The sequence below is a fragment of the Pristiophorus japonicus genome, chromosome 6 (genome assembly GCF_044704955.1).
Source record: "Pristiophorus japonicus isolate sPriJap1 chromosome 6, sPriJap1.hap1, whole genome shotgun sequence".
Taxonomy (NCBI): Eukaryota; Metazoa; Chordata; class Chondrichthyes; family Pristiophoridae; genus Pristiophorus; species Pristiophorus japonicus.
The window spans coordinates 121771861-121787752 of NC_091982.1; the positions used below are offsets into that span (position 1 = coordinate 121771861).

Consider the following 15892-nt stretch of genomic DNA (forward strand, 5'->3'; position numbering starts at 1 on the left):
GGAGCAGGGCTGGAGGGTCGTAGCGTTGGCCGGCAGAATCAGCCCCATGCCTGGACACAGGGGCTTGGGGCTTGGCAAGAAAACAAGCCCGGGAGAAAGAGGGAGGTACCGATCGGAAGGCTTGGAGCCCGGGGTGCGAGGTGCCTTCTGCACTAAAGACTGCAATGAGTGGGGAGGGGGGGGAGGGGGAGGGAAGGGAGGGAGAGAGAGAGAAGGGGAGAAGTCACAAGACTCCAATTAGTTAAGGGGGTGGGGGTGGAGAGAGAGAAGTCACAAGACCTTTGGGTGTGGTCCATCCATATAGACCTTGGGGAGAGAGAACTGCGAACCTATGCTGCCTGCCTGCTTTCCTGCTGTTTTGAGCTGACAATGCCGTACCTTGTGCGTGCCTTCTGCATCATGTCGCTTCTCGTGTAGTAGCTGTTCTTATCAGTTTAATATCCCCTATGGGGACATGATATTGAATTGATTTTTGGACAGGGAGCTGGATCAGGGGCATGCCCCGTCCACTCCATGCACCGACCTGGTATTGCAATATTTCCAGGAACGGTGCAACTTCGCCTCTCGGCCTTTTGGCCTAAGATCAAACACATTGGCGCAAAGAGATCTTTGGCGTTAGAGTTGATCTTGAACGAAATTGGATTTAAAAAAAAAATCATGGTGCTATGTAGGAGACAATCGATTTGACTTCATCGCATCAGGAACATCAAAGTCCATAGGGTGCTGGGCAGGAGGCCTTATCCACCTCGGGTATATCGAGTCAAGCATTCGTGCCTGCACTTGAGTGATACAGACTGGGTCAGAAGGCTGCATTTCCGCAAAGAAGTTGTAACTGAGATCTGTGAGTTGGTCAAAGCAGACCAGCAACCTAGAAGCATCAGGAGGACGGCTTTGTCAGTTGAAGTGAAGGTTACAGTTTCATTCTATGCCTCCGGATTCTTTCAAGCTATAACTGGGGATATGTGCTCCATCTCTCAACATGCAACAGATGTCCCCATTCAACAGGTCACAGCTGCACTGTGTGCATGTAGGAATGACTTCATAAAGTTCCCCATGACCGCCCAAGCAATCCATGACAGGGCTATGGGCTTCTCCAGGATTGCTGGCTTCCCAAACGTACAGGGCTGCATTGAATGTACCCACATCACCTTGTGAGCATCTTTGGAGGATTCCGAGATGCACAGGAACAGAAAAGACTTCCACTCTTGTTAATGTGCAGCTCGTGTGTGACGACATGCATCATATCATGTCAGTCGATACAAGATACCCTGGCAGCACCCATGATGCGTTCATCCTACGCGATAGCGTTATATCTTCCATTTTTGAGCAGCATAGAGAAGGGCAGAGCTGGCTACTGGGAGACAAAGGGTACGGCCTCACTACCTGGCTCATGACGCCCCTACGCGTAACCCGGACGGAAGCTGATCGTCAATACAATATGTCGCACATTGCGACGCGCAGCATCACAGAGAGAACCATTGGCATATTGAAACAGCGTTTCCGATGCCTGGACCATTCCAGAGGCTACTTGCTTACTCCCCTGAGATTGTCGGCCAGTTCACTGTTGTGTGCTGCATGCTGCATAACTTAGCCATCATGAGACAGCAGCACCTGATAGTGGAAGACCCACCTGCGGTGAGAGTGGCTAATGATAATGACGTGGAAGATGCAGGTGATGAGCAGGAGGCAGAGGAGGAGGCGAATGATGAGAATGAGGAATCCATGCAAGTGCCTGAGGCCGGAGCACAACGGCAGAGGAGGGCGGGCCATCGTGCCCCTTTAATGATTACTCGAGCCTTGTGACAGCAGCTCATCCGTGAATGCTTTACTGATGCCTGACGGCTCAGTGACAACTATTCCACATGGACATGTTTGCTGTTTGGAGCTGTTCCATAATGTTGTGTTGTGTTAATGGAACATGATTCAGATGTAATGTAAAATATATTTTATTCAAAAGTTTACAATGTACTTAACTTAACTTTAATAAAATTATTCTTATATCAAACTTTACTTTAAGATCATTCTTATAGATCACTTAAAAACTTTAAGATCACTTATGAACTTGTAAATTTACATAACTTACAAAAAACTTTTAATTTGAGCACAGTTACAACAGTAACAATAATAACAACAACAACAGCAGCAAAGAAAGGCTGCACCCACCTCTCCTCCTACTTATTCTAAGAGCGCCCGCTGCGCTCGGTCTTGGATAATCCACCACCCCTGCCCGCAGGCGGTGGCACAGTTTTTCTGGGCTTGGTACCAAGCTTATTCTTTCTAACATCTTGGGTACTGTGCACCTCTTTGAGGTGGGGGTTGGGAGGGCGTCGGCAGCAAGTTGGAGGGCCCGGCTTTGGGCTCTTCAGAGGCTGGCATGGGGATTGGAGTGGGAGTGGCAGTTGATTCTGTCAATGGGCTCAGGGTCTGGGCGTGTTCCCTTATTTCAGCAGCTCACTCCAACATGCCGTCCCTCATGCGCCCTGACAGGGTCTCAATGACCTGCAACATTCCCTCCCTCATGTTGAGCAAAACTGTCTGAACTACCTGACATTCCCTCCCTCATGATCAGTGACGTGGTTTGCACTACCTCTGACATTCCCTCCCTCATGGCCACTATTCCCTCACTGATGGTCCCGGATATCGTTCCCATTTCTTGAGCCATTGCTGTTACTTCTCCCGACAATCCCGCTACCTCATCACTCACCTCACTGATGGTGTCCAGGAGTGATCGGGTAAGGTCAATGCTCTCCACACTCAATGACATCATCTGATCCACATGTTAGATCCTGCACCTCAGGAGAGCGTGGTCGAGCTCTCCTTCCCCTCCTCCCCACAGGTGTGGCTTGCTGCACCCCAACACTGGGACCCGCAACCTCGGAAGATGGGGCCCTAGGTGTGCCTTGCTGCACTCCACCATTGGTACCCACAATCACTGAAGCACAGAGTAATAACATTTTTTTCAATAATTTAAACATTTAAAATCCTATGAAATAACGTACGTTTATTTTTAGACCCTTTGAAATATGTAAATTTATTTTTGAAAAAATAACCTTTTGGTTTTAAATAATTAATTAAATTCAATTTTGATTCATTTTAAATATGTGATGTTTTAAAAAAAATTATCTTAAATGCTTGTGTGTTTTTGGGGTGATTCACTATAAGGAAGAATGGGAATACCCTGACTCTGATAGGTTGGGCCGGCTCATATGATCCCAGTGATGCGTACGAAGTGCCTACGGTGCTGGGATACGTGGGCCTCGATGCAGGCCTTATCGCTTCTCGGCCTTTTGGCTAAGATCATGCGTAACTGACCTGACAGGGGAGTAACCACCATAACCCCAAGGTGGTTCTCCCTGGATCAGGAAGGTATATGCTTGCTTTTTTGGAAATAGGAGGTGGGTGGGGTGGCTTGACCCATCCACCTCCACGGAGGTGTGTGGGGGGCCTGACCCATCCACCTCCATGGCATGAACCTGGTATTGCAGTACTTCCAGGAACGGTGCAGTGGTTCTAGGCCTTTTGGCTAAGAGCATTGGCGCAGAGTGATCCTTGAATGGGCCCAAGGTGACCTCTGGCGTTTGTGATTTGACAAAGAATTGGAACGATTGGCTACGAATTTCAAAAAAATAAAAAATAAAAAAAAATAAAAAATGGAGGTCTAGGACCGCAAGTCTCCCAAACTCCGAGAACAACAGGTACTGTCATAGAAATTGTTGCTATCGGAGGCATCTATCCATGGGAAGCCTCCGACCGCAATATCTGGGCCAATGTTTCCTGTTGTATAGACTTGTACTCTCAGTGCAAGTCTGTACTTGTACCCAGGGATGGTACACTGGAGTTCAGAAGAGTGAGAGGGGACCTCATAGAAACGTTTAAAATTCTGACGGGTTTGGACAGGTTGGATGCAGGAAGAATGTTCCCAATGTTGGGGAAGTCCAGAACCAGGGGTCACAGTCTAAGGATAAGGGGTAAGCCATTTAGGACCGAGATAAGGAGAAACTTCTTCACCCAGAGAGTGGTGAACCTGTGGAATTCTCTACCACAGAAAGTAGTTGAGGCCAATTCACTAAATATATTCAAAAGGGAGTTAGATGAAGTCCTTACTACTCGGGGGATCAAGGGGTATGGGTTGAAAGCAGGAATGGGGTACTGAAGTTTCATGTTCAGCCATGAACTCATTGAATGGCGGTGCAGGCTAGAAGGGCTGAATGGCCTGCTCCTACACCTATTTTCTATGTTTCTATGGAGTAAGGGTGTCTCGGGCCCCGGGCAGCACCCCAGACATTATCTAGTTTAAGCAGTTTAGCTGCTTCTCGTCTCTTTTGCTCCTCGCGTAGATGGTGCTCTTTCCTATTTCTCGCCCCAATTTGTGTGTAGAATGCATCTCGAGAAAAAGGGCATCTAGAGTCTGTCTACATCAAGTCGAGAATAACATGCGCTTGAGCCCTCGCGGCTTCGCTCCGCTCTTGCTACGTCACTTATAGAAACATAGAAACATAGAAAATACGTGCAGGAGTAGGCCATTCAGCCCTTTGAGCCTGCACCACCATTCAATAAGATTATGGCTGATCATGCAACTTCAGTGCCCCATTCTTGATTTCTCTTCATATCCCTTGATCCATTGAAACATAAGGGTCACATCTATACTGTTTACCCTTACCCTTAATCCCACCCGATGTAGGCCTCACTCTCGGCTTGGGCCCCAGGCTACTGCCCCCCTCCCCACCTTAATCCGTTCCTGGTTGTACCTGCTCCCATCTGTGAGATATTCACAGAGCACAAGCCCACACAGCTTCCAACATGGCACGCAGCTCTCTCTCGGAAGCCTCCAGAATCTGCCTGGGTCTGTTTATTAACAACTCTGCAGTTGCAGTACACAATACGTCCACATCCACCGTGTGGCGCTACAAACATTACAAGCTTACAGACATTACACTTCTCCCTCCTTAATGAAGAAGTGATTATAACAAACATCACACATAACTTTCATGTTTATACATAACACAGGATATAGACTTATTTTTTTCCATATTTACAAATTTAACTTTATCACTTGTTTTCTGTTTCGAAGAGGATACCTTCGCTCTCGAACAGAACCTTCCAAACCTGGTGTCGATTTCACACTCATTCGAGGCTCATCCTGAGTAATGTTTTCCGACACAGAATTTCCTTGATTTTCATTTGATCTCACTCTAACTTCAGGCTCTTTGTTTTCCTGACTCGGACTCAGACTTTCATTCTGATTCTCTCCTGGATTTGTTTCCAGTACATTGGATTTAGGATTTGCTACTGGTATATCAAAACTATCTGATGAGTCAGAAATAATTGAATCATTCCCACCTTCAACTCCTTCCATGTCTGTAGGTAAAATATGATCAATATGAACAAACCTAACCTGTCCATTATCAAACATCATTAGCAAATATGTGCGAGGATCACATATCTTCACCACTCTTCCTGATAATCACTTTAACCATTTATGGTGATGGTTCTTCACTCTCACCTTCTGGTTTAATTTCAACTTCTCTCTTTTACTCTACCTCTATCATGATTCTCTTTCTCTTAATTGTGTCTCTTCTACGGACTGTGCCAAATTTAGTTTTAACAACGAGAATCTGGTTCGTGGCTGTCGTTTGAGAAACAGCTCTGCTGGCATTCTACCAGTAGTTGTATGAGGAGTATTACAATATGTAATCAAAAAATTAGGCAATTTGTGATCCAATTACAACTGTTGTTTCCTTGGATTAGGATCTAACATTTGTTTTATGAGGGCACGTTTTACAATTTGTACAGTGCGCTCTGCTGCACCATTCGAAGCAGGATGGTATGGTGGAACCTTGGTATGTTTCACACCATTTTTGCTCGTGAATTGTGCAAATTCTTCTGAACGAAATTGTGGTCCATTATCTGAAACAATTTCTTCAGGGCGGCCAAATTAAGAAAATAATTTTCGTAAAATGTCCAATGTTTTACTTGTTGTTATTTTCCACATTGGAAATATCTCAACCTACTTCGAATGGCTATCAATCACAATGAACAATTGTTGTCCTAACTCAGCAAAATCAATATGTAGCCTTTGCCACACCCTGGGAGGCCATTTCCAAGGCTATAATGGTACTGGTGGTGGTTGCTTGCTTACCGATTGACATGTCGTACACTGACTCCCGATGTACTCTATATCTTTATCAAAAGCTGGCCACCATAAATAACTGTGTGCAAAACTCTTGGTCAAGCACATTCCCAGGTGGAGGTCTCCTAATAATTTGGACTTGAATTTATTTGGTATAACCATTCTTGCAACCCACATGATACAATCTTTATCGACTGATAATTAATTCCTATGAATGAAGAATCGATGTGTATCTTTGTCTGTTACCTGGTTTGGCCATCCATTTGCAATATAATCATACACCTTTGACATCACTGGGTCACGTTTGGTTGCTCTACCAATCTCTTCAGCTGTGACTGGCAGTTCATCAATGTATGAAAAATAAAACACTTCTTCCCTATTGGGTGTAACTTGTGATGGGCAAGGCATCTAGACATTGCATCAGCATTACTGTGATCAGCTGATCGTCTGTATTCAATATCATATGTATATGCTGACAAAATCAAAGCCCATCTCTACATTCAGGCTGTAGCTAATGTTGGAACTGGGGACTTTGGATGGAGGATTGTTGTTAGGGGCTTATAGTCCATAACGATGGTAAACTTATGACCATACAAGTATTTGTGAAACTTCTTGACCCCAAAAATAAATGCCAAAGCTTCCCTTTCAATTTGTGCATAATTATTCTCACTGGCACTGAGAGTGTGTGAAGCAAAAGCAATTGGTCTCTCCTCCCCACTACATGATACATGAGAGATTACTGCCCCAACTCTACACGGAGAGGCATCACATGCTAGCTTAATCTCCTTAGATATGTCATAGTGAACTAACGTGGTGCTCTCTACCAATTTGCTTTAACACTCCTTGAATGCTGTATCGCATTCTTTTGACCACTTCCAATGAACCTGTTTTTTCAAAAATTCATTCAGTGGATGTAATACTGTAGCCAAATTTGGTAGGAACTTAAGTTCAGTGACATTCCTGGGAGTAGGTGCATTTCTAATTGCATCCAATTTTTCCATGGTTGGATGTAAATCATCTTTGTCTACTCTGTACCCTAAGTACTCCACTGAGTTTTTAAATAACTCACACTTACGTGCAGACACTTGTACTCTGTGCTTCTCTAGCTATTTCAGGACTTCATTCAATATGTCATTCAATATGAATTTGCCTATTTGGTGCTGAAATTAGTATGTCATCCAAATAACATACTACCCCTTCAATACCTTGCAAAATCTAGTTCATCACCCCTTGGAATATGGCCGGGGCAGAAGACACTCTAAACGGTAGCCTATTAAATTGATATAGGCCTAGATGAGTATTTATAGTCAAACCTGACTTGGACTCCTCATCTAGTTGAAGCTGTAAGTAGGCATTCATAAGATCCAGTTTTGAGAAGATCTGACCACCTGTCAGTGTTATGAACAAATCTTCTGTATTCGGCAATGTATTGGGGACATTACCCTCCAGAACCTCGTTTACGATTACCTTATAATCACCACACAATCTTACCATACCATCGGACTTAGGTACAACAATGGTTGTAGCCCAATTACATTGATCCATCTTACAAATAATGTTCTCAGTCTCTAGTCTTTTGAGATCTTGCTCAACTTTCTCCTTGAGTGCATATGGTACAGAACGTGGCTTGTAGTAAACCGATCTAGCGTCCTTCTGTACCCTGACACTCGCCTTGAAGCCTTGGATCGGACTGCCCGTTTCACAGAACACCTTCGGATACTTCTTGATAACCTCATCCTTGGATGAAAATCTTGCTTCCACACAGAAAATTTTACTCCAATCCAGCTTCAGTGAGCTCAATCAATTTCTTCCTAGTAAGGCAGACTTGTCTCCTTTCACTACTATTAGAGGCACGTTCTGAAATTGATCTTTATATTTCACCGGTACGGTGATACGACCTACCACAGGAATTTTCTCTCCCGAGTAGCCTCGCAGCCCCAACTTGGATTTCTCCAGTTGAAAATCACGCAATTTGTCGCGATATAGTGACTCCGGTACTGCACCCACGGATGCACCCGTGTCAATTTCCATTGGTATCTTGAATCCCGCAACATCTATGTGGATTTTGATGCTTTCCGAATCGCTGTCCATTAACCTCGTGCTCCTGATGACATATAACTCTAACGTCTCCTCGTCCTGTTGTTGTTCTTTCATGCTATGTAGTCTCTTGGGGTTTCTACTCATAGCTTTGAACGTTGGACTCATAGCTTTAAAAGCTGGTTTACCCTTCAGTCGGCATGCCTTTGCAAGATGCCCAGTCTTTCTGCAAAAGAAACACTCTGCCTTCACGTATGGACAACTTTGAGCAATGTGTTGTCCCAGGCACCTATAGCACGACTTCGATGCTCTGTTAGAATTTCCAGTTTCTGAGACTTTCGGCCCCCATCAACTTTTACTTTGAACCTGCAGGTGATTTACATCGGTTGACTGATGACCGTAATTATTATTTAATTCTCGGGAATATTGTTCGGCCATGCCCATCGACCTCTCTGTCTGACAAGCAATCTCAAAAGTCAAGTCATCCGTCGTCAATAACTTCCTTCTGATCGCATCATTTTTCACCCCACAAACAAAATGATCCCGTAATGCTCGGTTTTGAAAGTTTCCAAAATTACAGTGCATCGATAGCTTTTTTAATGCTACGATGTAATCACTGATACTTTCATTAGCCTTTTGATTCTGAATACCAAAACGATAGCTTTCAGCAATTTCTAACGGTTTGGGGTTATAGTGCTGCTCCAGCTTCGTTAAAATCTCTTTAAGCATTGTGTCCTTTGGCTCATCAGGCACAAGCAGATTTACAAGGGTTTTGTACAATGCTGGACCCGCCTCCGATAAGAAGATCGCTTTCTTACGTTCCAACACAGCCTGGTTCTGGACTGCATTGTCTGGAACTTCGATTATGTTATTTGCAGTGAAATACATTTCTAGCCGATCCACATACGCTTTAAAACATTCCCGGTCGCATCTATATTTCCCCAAATGTCCGATTACACCTGCCTTTTTAATCTCTAGCTGTTCACACCGTGTGCTGTATTTTACCTCTGATTTTGTAGCTTTTTTCCAAAGACAGAAACTTCCAAAGTCTCTCTGTCGGCTGGCTGAATCCTTCACCAACAAAATTTAAGCTTTAAATCATCCGAAAAATCCCATCTCGCCGCCAAAAGTGATACATTCACAGAGCACAAGCACACACAGCTTCCAACATGGCAGGCAGCTCTCTCTCGAAAGCCTCCAGAATCTGCCTGGTTCTGTTTATTAACAACTCTGCAGTTGCAGTGCACAATATGTCCACATCCTCAGTGTGGAGCTACAAAGATTACAAGCTGACAGACAATGCACCGTATACAAACTCCAACAAAAAATGGAATTGGTGGGAACACACAAGAAGGCAGTCTGCATCCATAGAGGGAGATAGACAGGCTAACATCACCAGGCAGTATCTTGTGTTCCCAGCATTTTATGTTTTTTGTCTGGAGATTTTGCATTTGCAGTATTTTGTTTCTTTTTTTTATTGGTCTTGGCAAAAGGACTAACTGTATGTTGTGCTGCTACTGTTATTGGTGAATACCGTGACAGATCCAAGTGATCGATTATACGAATCTCTACACTGTATACGTGTTTTGTCGAATTGGCTAGCTTGCCAGTACGGTCAGAACTTTAAAATGGCTCGTGCAACTGCATGCTGGGAAAGCTTGTCTATGGCCCTTTGCTTCTGTGTACAGGGGATGGTAAGGAGATCTCTGGCCTGGCTGGTGTGCAGATTGCAGGCACACCACTGTCAATTCAAGTGGTTTAATTGTTTCCTCAGAATGGTGAGATAGTGAGTCGGCCACGGTGTGAAGGAGTTGAAGCCTTTACTTGGGTTGTTTGGCCTAACAGCAAGGCCTATTATGGACCCACAGATGAAAGGCTACGATTCCTGGGGTGAGATCAAGTAGTCTATTGCTTTCTCATTCTTCCAGTTCAAATATAACTAGCCAAACACCTTGGGAAACTAGCACTAGACACTGCAGACAAAATAATGGGCCCAAATTTGGCCAGTACAGATTTCTGGTGCACTCACCAGAGGTGCGCTGCTTTTCTGGAACAAAAAGGGCGGCAAAAATCTTCAGATCGAATTAGGATGCTCCCCAGCCTCTCCTCGATAGTAGCACAGCGTGGCAACTGAATTCGGGTGCAGAGCCAGGCCCCGACGATGAAAACAGTGCGCGGACCTCTGCATGTGCGCGCTAGAGTGTGTGCGCATGTGGAGCTCGAACCTCTGTAACGCTCTGCAGGCTGTGTGGGAGGGACTCAAAGCACGCCGCCCCTCTCCTGGGCCAAGTGGCCTGCGGCACAGGCCGACTGCTGCCTTCCCGCTCTCACTACGACCTGCCCGGAGGAGCAGGAGCTGGAGCTGGAGGACCCCGGGGGAGCAGGAGCTGGAGGAGCCCGGAGGAGCAGGAGCTGGAGGAGCCCGGGGGAGCAGGAGCTGGAGGTGGAGGAGCCCGGGGGAGCAGGAGCTGGAGGAGCCCAGGGGAGCAGGAGCTGGAGCTGGAGGAGCCCAGGGGAGCAGGAGCTGGAGCTGGAGGAACCCGGGGGAGCAGAAGCTGGAGCTGGAGGAGCCCAGGGGAGCAGGAGCTGGAGTAGGAGGAACCCGGGGGAGCAGGAGCTGGAGGTGGAGGAACCGGGGGGAGCAGGAGATGGAGGTGGAGGAACCCGGGGGAGCTGGAAGTGGAGGAGCCCGGGGGAGCAGGAGCTGGAGGTGGAGGAGCCCGGGGGAGCTGGAGCTGGAGGAGCCCAGGAGAGCAGGAGCTGGAGGTGGAGGAGCCCGGGGGAGCTGGAAGTGGAGGAGCCCGGGGGAGCAGGAGCTGGAGGAGCCCAGGAGAGCAGGAGCTGGAGGTGGAGGAACCGGGGGGAGCAGGAGCTGGAGGTGGAGGAACCCGGGGGAGCTGGAAGTGGAGGAGCCCGGGGAAGCAGGAGCTGGAGGTGGAGGAGCCCGGGGGAGCAGGAGCTGGAGGAGCCCAGTAGAGCAGGAGCTGGAGGTGGAGGAGCCCGGGGGAGCTGGAGCTGGAGGAGCCCAGGAGAGCAGGAGCTGGAGGTGGAGGAGCCCGGGGGAGCTGGAAGTGGAGGAGCCCGGGGGAGCAGGAGCTGGAGGAGCCCAGGAGAGCAGGAGCTGGAGGTGGAGGAACCGGGGGGAGCAGGAGCTGGAGGTGGAGGAACCCGGGGGAGCTGGAAGTGGAGGAGCCCGGGGAAGCAGGAGCTGGAGGTGGAGGAGCCCGGGGGAGCTGGAGCTGGAGGAGCCCAGTAGAGCAGGAGCTGGAGGTGGAGGAGCCCGGGGGAGCAGGAGCTGGAGGAGCCCGGGGGAGCTGGAGCTGGAGCTGGAAGACCCCGGGGGAGCAGGAGCTGGAGGAGCCCAGGGGAGCAGGAGCTGGAGGAGCCCGGGACAGCAGTAGCTGGAGGAGCCCAGGGGAGCAGGAGCTGGAGGAGCCCGGGGGAGCAGAAGGTGGAGGAGGCCGGGGGATCAGGATCTGGTGGTGGAGGAGCCCAGGGGAGCAGGAGCTGGAGGTGGAGGAGCCCGAGGGAGCAGGAGCTGGAGGTGGAGGAACCCGGGGGAGCAGGAGCTGGAGGTGGAGGAGCCCGGGGGAGCAGGAGTTGGAGGTGGAGGAGCCCGGGGGAGCAGGAGCTGGAGGTGGAGGAGCCCGGGTGAGCAGGAGCTGGAGGAGCCCAGGGGAGCAGGAGCTGGAGGTGGAGGAGCCCGGGGGAGCAGGAGCTGGAGGTGGAGGAGCCCGGGGGAGCAGGAGCTGGAGGAGCCGGAGCAGGAGCTGGAGGTGGAGGAGCCCGGGGGAGCAGGAGCTGGAGGTGGAGGAGCCCGGGGGAGCAGGAGCTGGAGGAGCCGGAGCAGGAGCTGGAGGTGGAGGAGCCCGGGGGAGCAGGAGCTGGAGGTGGAGGAGCCCGGGGGAGCAGGAGCTGGAGGAGCCCAGGGGAGCAGGAGCTGGAGGTGGAGGAGCCCGGGTGAGCAGGAGCTGGAGGAGCCCAGGGGAGCAGGAGCTGGAGGTGGAGGAGCCCGGGTGAGCAGGAGCTGGAGGAGCCCAAGGGAGCAGGAGCTGGAGGTGGAGGAGCCCGGGGGAGCAGGAGCTGGAGGTGGAGGAGCCCGGGGGAGCAGGAGCTGGAGGAGCCCAGGGGAGCAGGAGCTGGAGGTGGAGGAGCCCGGGGATGCAGGAGCTGAAGCTGGAGGAGCCCAGGGAAGCAGGAGCTGGAGGAGCCCGGGGGAGCAGGAGCTGGAGGTAGAGGAGCCCGGGGTGCAGGAGCTGGAGGTGGAGGAGTCCAGGGGAGCAGGAGCTGGAGGTGGAGGAGCCCGGGGGAGCAGGAGCTGGAGGAGCCCGGGGGAGCTGGAGCTGGAGCTGGAAGACCTCGGGGGAGCAGGAGCTGGAGGAGCCCAGGGGAGCAGAAGCTGGAGGAGCCCGGGACAGCAGTAGCTGGAGGAGCCCAGGGGAGCAGGAGCTGGAGGAGCCCGGGGGAGCAGAAGGTAGAGGAGGCCGGGGGATCAGGATCTGGTGGTGGAGGAGCCCAGGGGAGCAGGAGCTGGAGGTGGAGGAGCCCGAGGGAGCAGGAGCTGGAGGTGGAGGAACCCGGGGGAGCAGGAGCTGGAGGTGGAGGAGCCCGGGGGAGCAGGAGTTGGAGGTGGAGGAGCCCGGGGGAGCAGGAGCTGGAGGTGGAGGAGCCCGGGTGAGCAGGAGCTGAAGGAGCCCAGGGGAGCAGGAGCTGGAGGTGGAGGAGCCCGGGGGAGCAGGAGCTGGAGGTGGAGGAGCCCGGGGGAGCAGGAGCTGGAGGAGCCGGAGCAGGAGCTGGAGGTGGAGGAGCCCGGGGGAGCAGGAGCTGGAGGTGGAGGAGCCCGGGGGAGCAGGAGCTGGAGGAGCCGGAGCAGGAGCTGGAGGTGGAGGTGCCCGGGGGAGCAGGAGCTGGAGGTGGAGGAGCCCGGGGGAGCAGGAGCTGGAGGAGCCCAGGGGAGCAGGAGCTGGAGGTGGAGGAGCCCGGGTGAGCAGGAGCTGGAGGAGCCCAGGGGAGCAGGAGCTGGAGGTGGAGGAGCCCGGGTGAGCAGGAGCTGGAGGAGCCCAAGGGAGCAGGAGCTGGAGGTGGAGGAGCCCGGGGGAGCAGGAGCTGGAGGTGGAGGAGCCCGGGGGAGCAGGAGCTGGAGGAGCCCAGGGGAGCAGGAGCTGGAGGTGGAGGAGCCCGGGGATGCAGGAGCTGGAGCTGGAGGAGCCCAGGGAAGCAGGAGCTGGAGGAGCCCGGGGGAGCAGGAGCTGGAGGTAGAGGAGCCCGGGGTGCAGGAGCTGGAGGTGGAGGAGTCCAGGGGAGCAGGAGCTGGAAGTGGAGGAGTCCGGCGGAGCAGGAGCTGGAGCTGGAGGACCCCGGGGGAGCAGAAGCTGAAGGAGCCCAGGGGAGCAGGAGCTGGAGGTGGTGGAGCCCGGGGGAGCAGGAGCTGGAGGTGGAGGAGCCCGGGGGAGCAGGAGCTGGAGGAGCCCAGGGGAGCAGGAGCTGGAGGAGCCCGGGGGAGCAGGAGCTGGAGGAGTCCGGGGGAGCTGCAGCTGGAATACCCCGAGGTAGCAGGAGCTGGAGGAGCCCGGGGGAGATGGAGCTAGAGGAACCCAGGGGAGCAGGAGCTAGAGGAGCCCGGGGGAGCAGGAGCTGGAGGTAGAGGAGCCCGGGGGAGCAGGAGCTGGAGGTGGAGGAGCCCGAGGGAGCAGGAGCTGGAGCTGGAGGAACCCAGGGGAGCAGAAGCTGAAGGAGCCCAGGGGAGCAGGAGCTGGAGGTGGAGGAGCCCGGGGGAGCAGGAGCTGGAGGTGGAGGAGCCCGGGGGAGCAGGAGCTGGAGGAGCCCAGGGGAGCAGGAGCTGGAGGAGCCCGGGGGAGCTGCAGCTGGAATACCCCGGGGTAGCAGGAGTTGGAGGAGCCCGGGGGAGCAGGAGCTGGAGGAGCCCGGGGGATCAGGAGCTGGAGCTGGAGGAACCCAGGGGAGCAGGAGCTAGAGGAGCCCGGGGGAGCAGGAGCTGGAGGTAGAGATGCCCGGGGGAGCAGGAGCTGGAGGTAGAGGAGCCCGGGGGAGCAGGAGCTGGAGCTGGAGGAGTGCAGGGGAGCAGGAGCTAGAGGAGCCGGGGGAACAGGAGCTGGAGGTAGAGGAGCCCGGGGGAGCAGGAGCTGGAGGTGGAGGAGCCCGGGGGAGCAGGAGCTGGAGGAGCCCGGGGGAGCAGGAGCTGGAGGAGCCCGGGGGAGCAGGAGCTGGAGCTGGAGGAACCCAGGGGAGCAGGAGCTAGAGGAGCCGGCGGAACAGGAGCTGGAGGTAGAGGAGCCCGGGGGAGCAGGAGCTGGAGGTGGAGGAGCCCGGGGGAGCAGGAGCTGGAGCTGGAGGAGCCCAGGGGAGCAGGAGCTAGAGGAGCCCGGGGGAGCAGGAGCTGGAGGAGCCCGGGGGAGCAGGAGCTGGAGCTGGATGAGCCCAGGGGAGCAGGAGCTGGAGGAGCCCAGGGGCGCAGGAGCTGGAGGAGCCCGGGGGAGCAGGAGCTGGAGGTAGAGGAGCCCGGGGGAGCAGGAGCTGGAGGAGCCCGGGGGAGCAGGAGCTGGAGGAGCCCGGGGGAGCAGGAGCTGGAGGTAGAGGAGCCCGGGGGAGCAGGAGCTGGAGGTGGAGGAGCCCGGGGGAGCAGGAGCTGGAGGTGGAGGAGTCCAGGGGAGCAGGAGCTGGAAGTGGAGGAGCCCGGGGGAGCTGGAGCTGGAGGACCACGGGGGAGCTGGAGGTGGAGGAGCCCAGCGGAGCAGGAGCTGGAGGAGCCCGGGGGAGCAGGAGCTGGAGGTGGAGGACCCCGGGGTAGCAGGAGCTGGAGGAGCCCAGGGGAGCAGGAGCTGGAGTAGCCCGGGGGAGCAGGGAGCTGGAGGAGCCCAGGGGAGCAGGAACTGGAGGTGGAGGAGCCCGGTGGAGCAGGAACTGGAGGTGGAGGAGCCCGGGGGAGCAGGAACTGGAGGTGGAGGAGCCCGGGGGAGCAGGAACTGGAGGTGGAGGAGCCCGGGGGAGCAGGAACTGGAGGTGGAGGAGCCCGGGGGAGCAGGAACTGGAGGTGGAGGAGCCCGGGGGAGCAGGAGCTGGAGGTGGAGGAGTCCGGGGGAGCAGGAGCTGGAGGTGGAGGAGTCCGGGGGAGCAGGAGCTGGAGCTTGAGGACCCCGGAAGAGCTGCAGGTGGAGGAGCCCGGGGGAGCAGGAGCTGGAGGTGGAGGAGTCCGGGGGAGCAGGAGCTGGAGCTTGAGGACCCCGGAAGAGCTGCAGGTGGAGGAGCCGAGGGGAGCAGGAGCTGGAGGAGCCCGGGGGAGCAGGAACTGGAGGTGTAGGAGCCCGGGGAGCAGGAGCTGGAGGTGGAGGAGCCCGGGGGAGCAGGAGCTGTAGGAGCCCGTGGGAGCAGGAGCTGGAGGTGGATGAGCAGAAGCTGGAGGAGCAGGAGCGAGCCTCCCAACCCTAGCCCTGGCCGAAGGGCTTGCCAGTGCGCTGCAGTTGGCGAGGTAGAACTTTTTATTTTTTAGTAATTGATTTATTTTTCATTTATTATTGATGTGAAGATGTTGTGATGAAGATGTTGTGATGTTGTGATGATCTTGCGAAGGTGATTAGTGCATTTCAGAATCCTCTCAGTTCCCTCCCACCCGCTATCTCTGGCTACCTGCGCTGATATCTCATTTCACCGCAAGGTTTTTCAGAGCGGACCCAAGTGGCCTCATATGTTGGCCTAAGGCCTAAGTTA

At 53.3% G+C, this 15892-nt stretch overlaps 2 pseudogenes; both read left to right on the plus strand.

Annotated features, from left to right (window-relative positions):
• Nucleotides 1–401: 401 nt before the first annotated feature.
• Nucleotides 402–560, plus strand: LOC139266330 (U2 spliceosomal RNA; annotated as a pseudogene).
• A 2711-nt stretch (nt 561–3271) lies between these two features.
• LOC139266374 (U2 spliceosomal RNA) lies at nt 3272–3510 on the plus strand (annotated as a pseudogene).
• The last annotated feature ends 12382 nt before the right edge of the window (nt 3511–15892 follow it).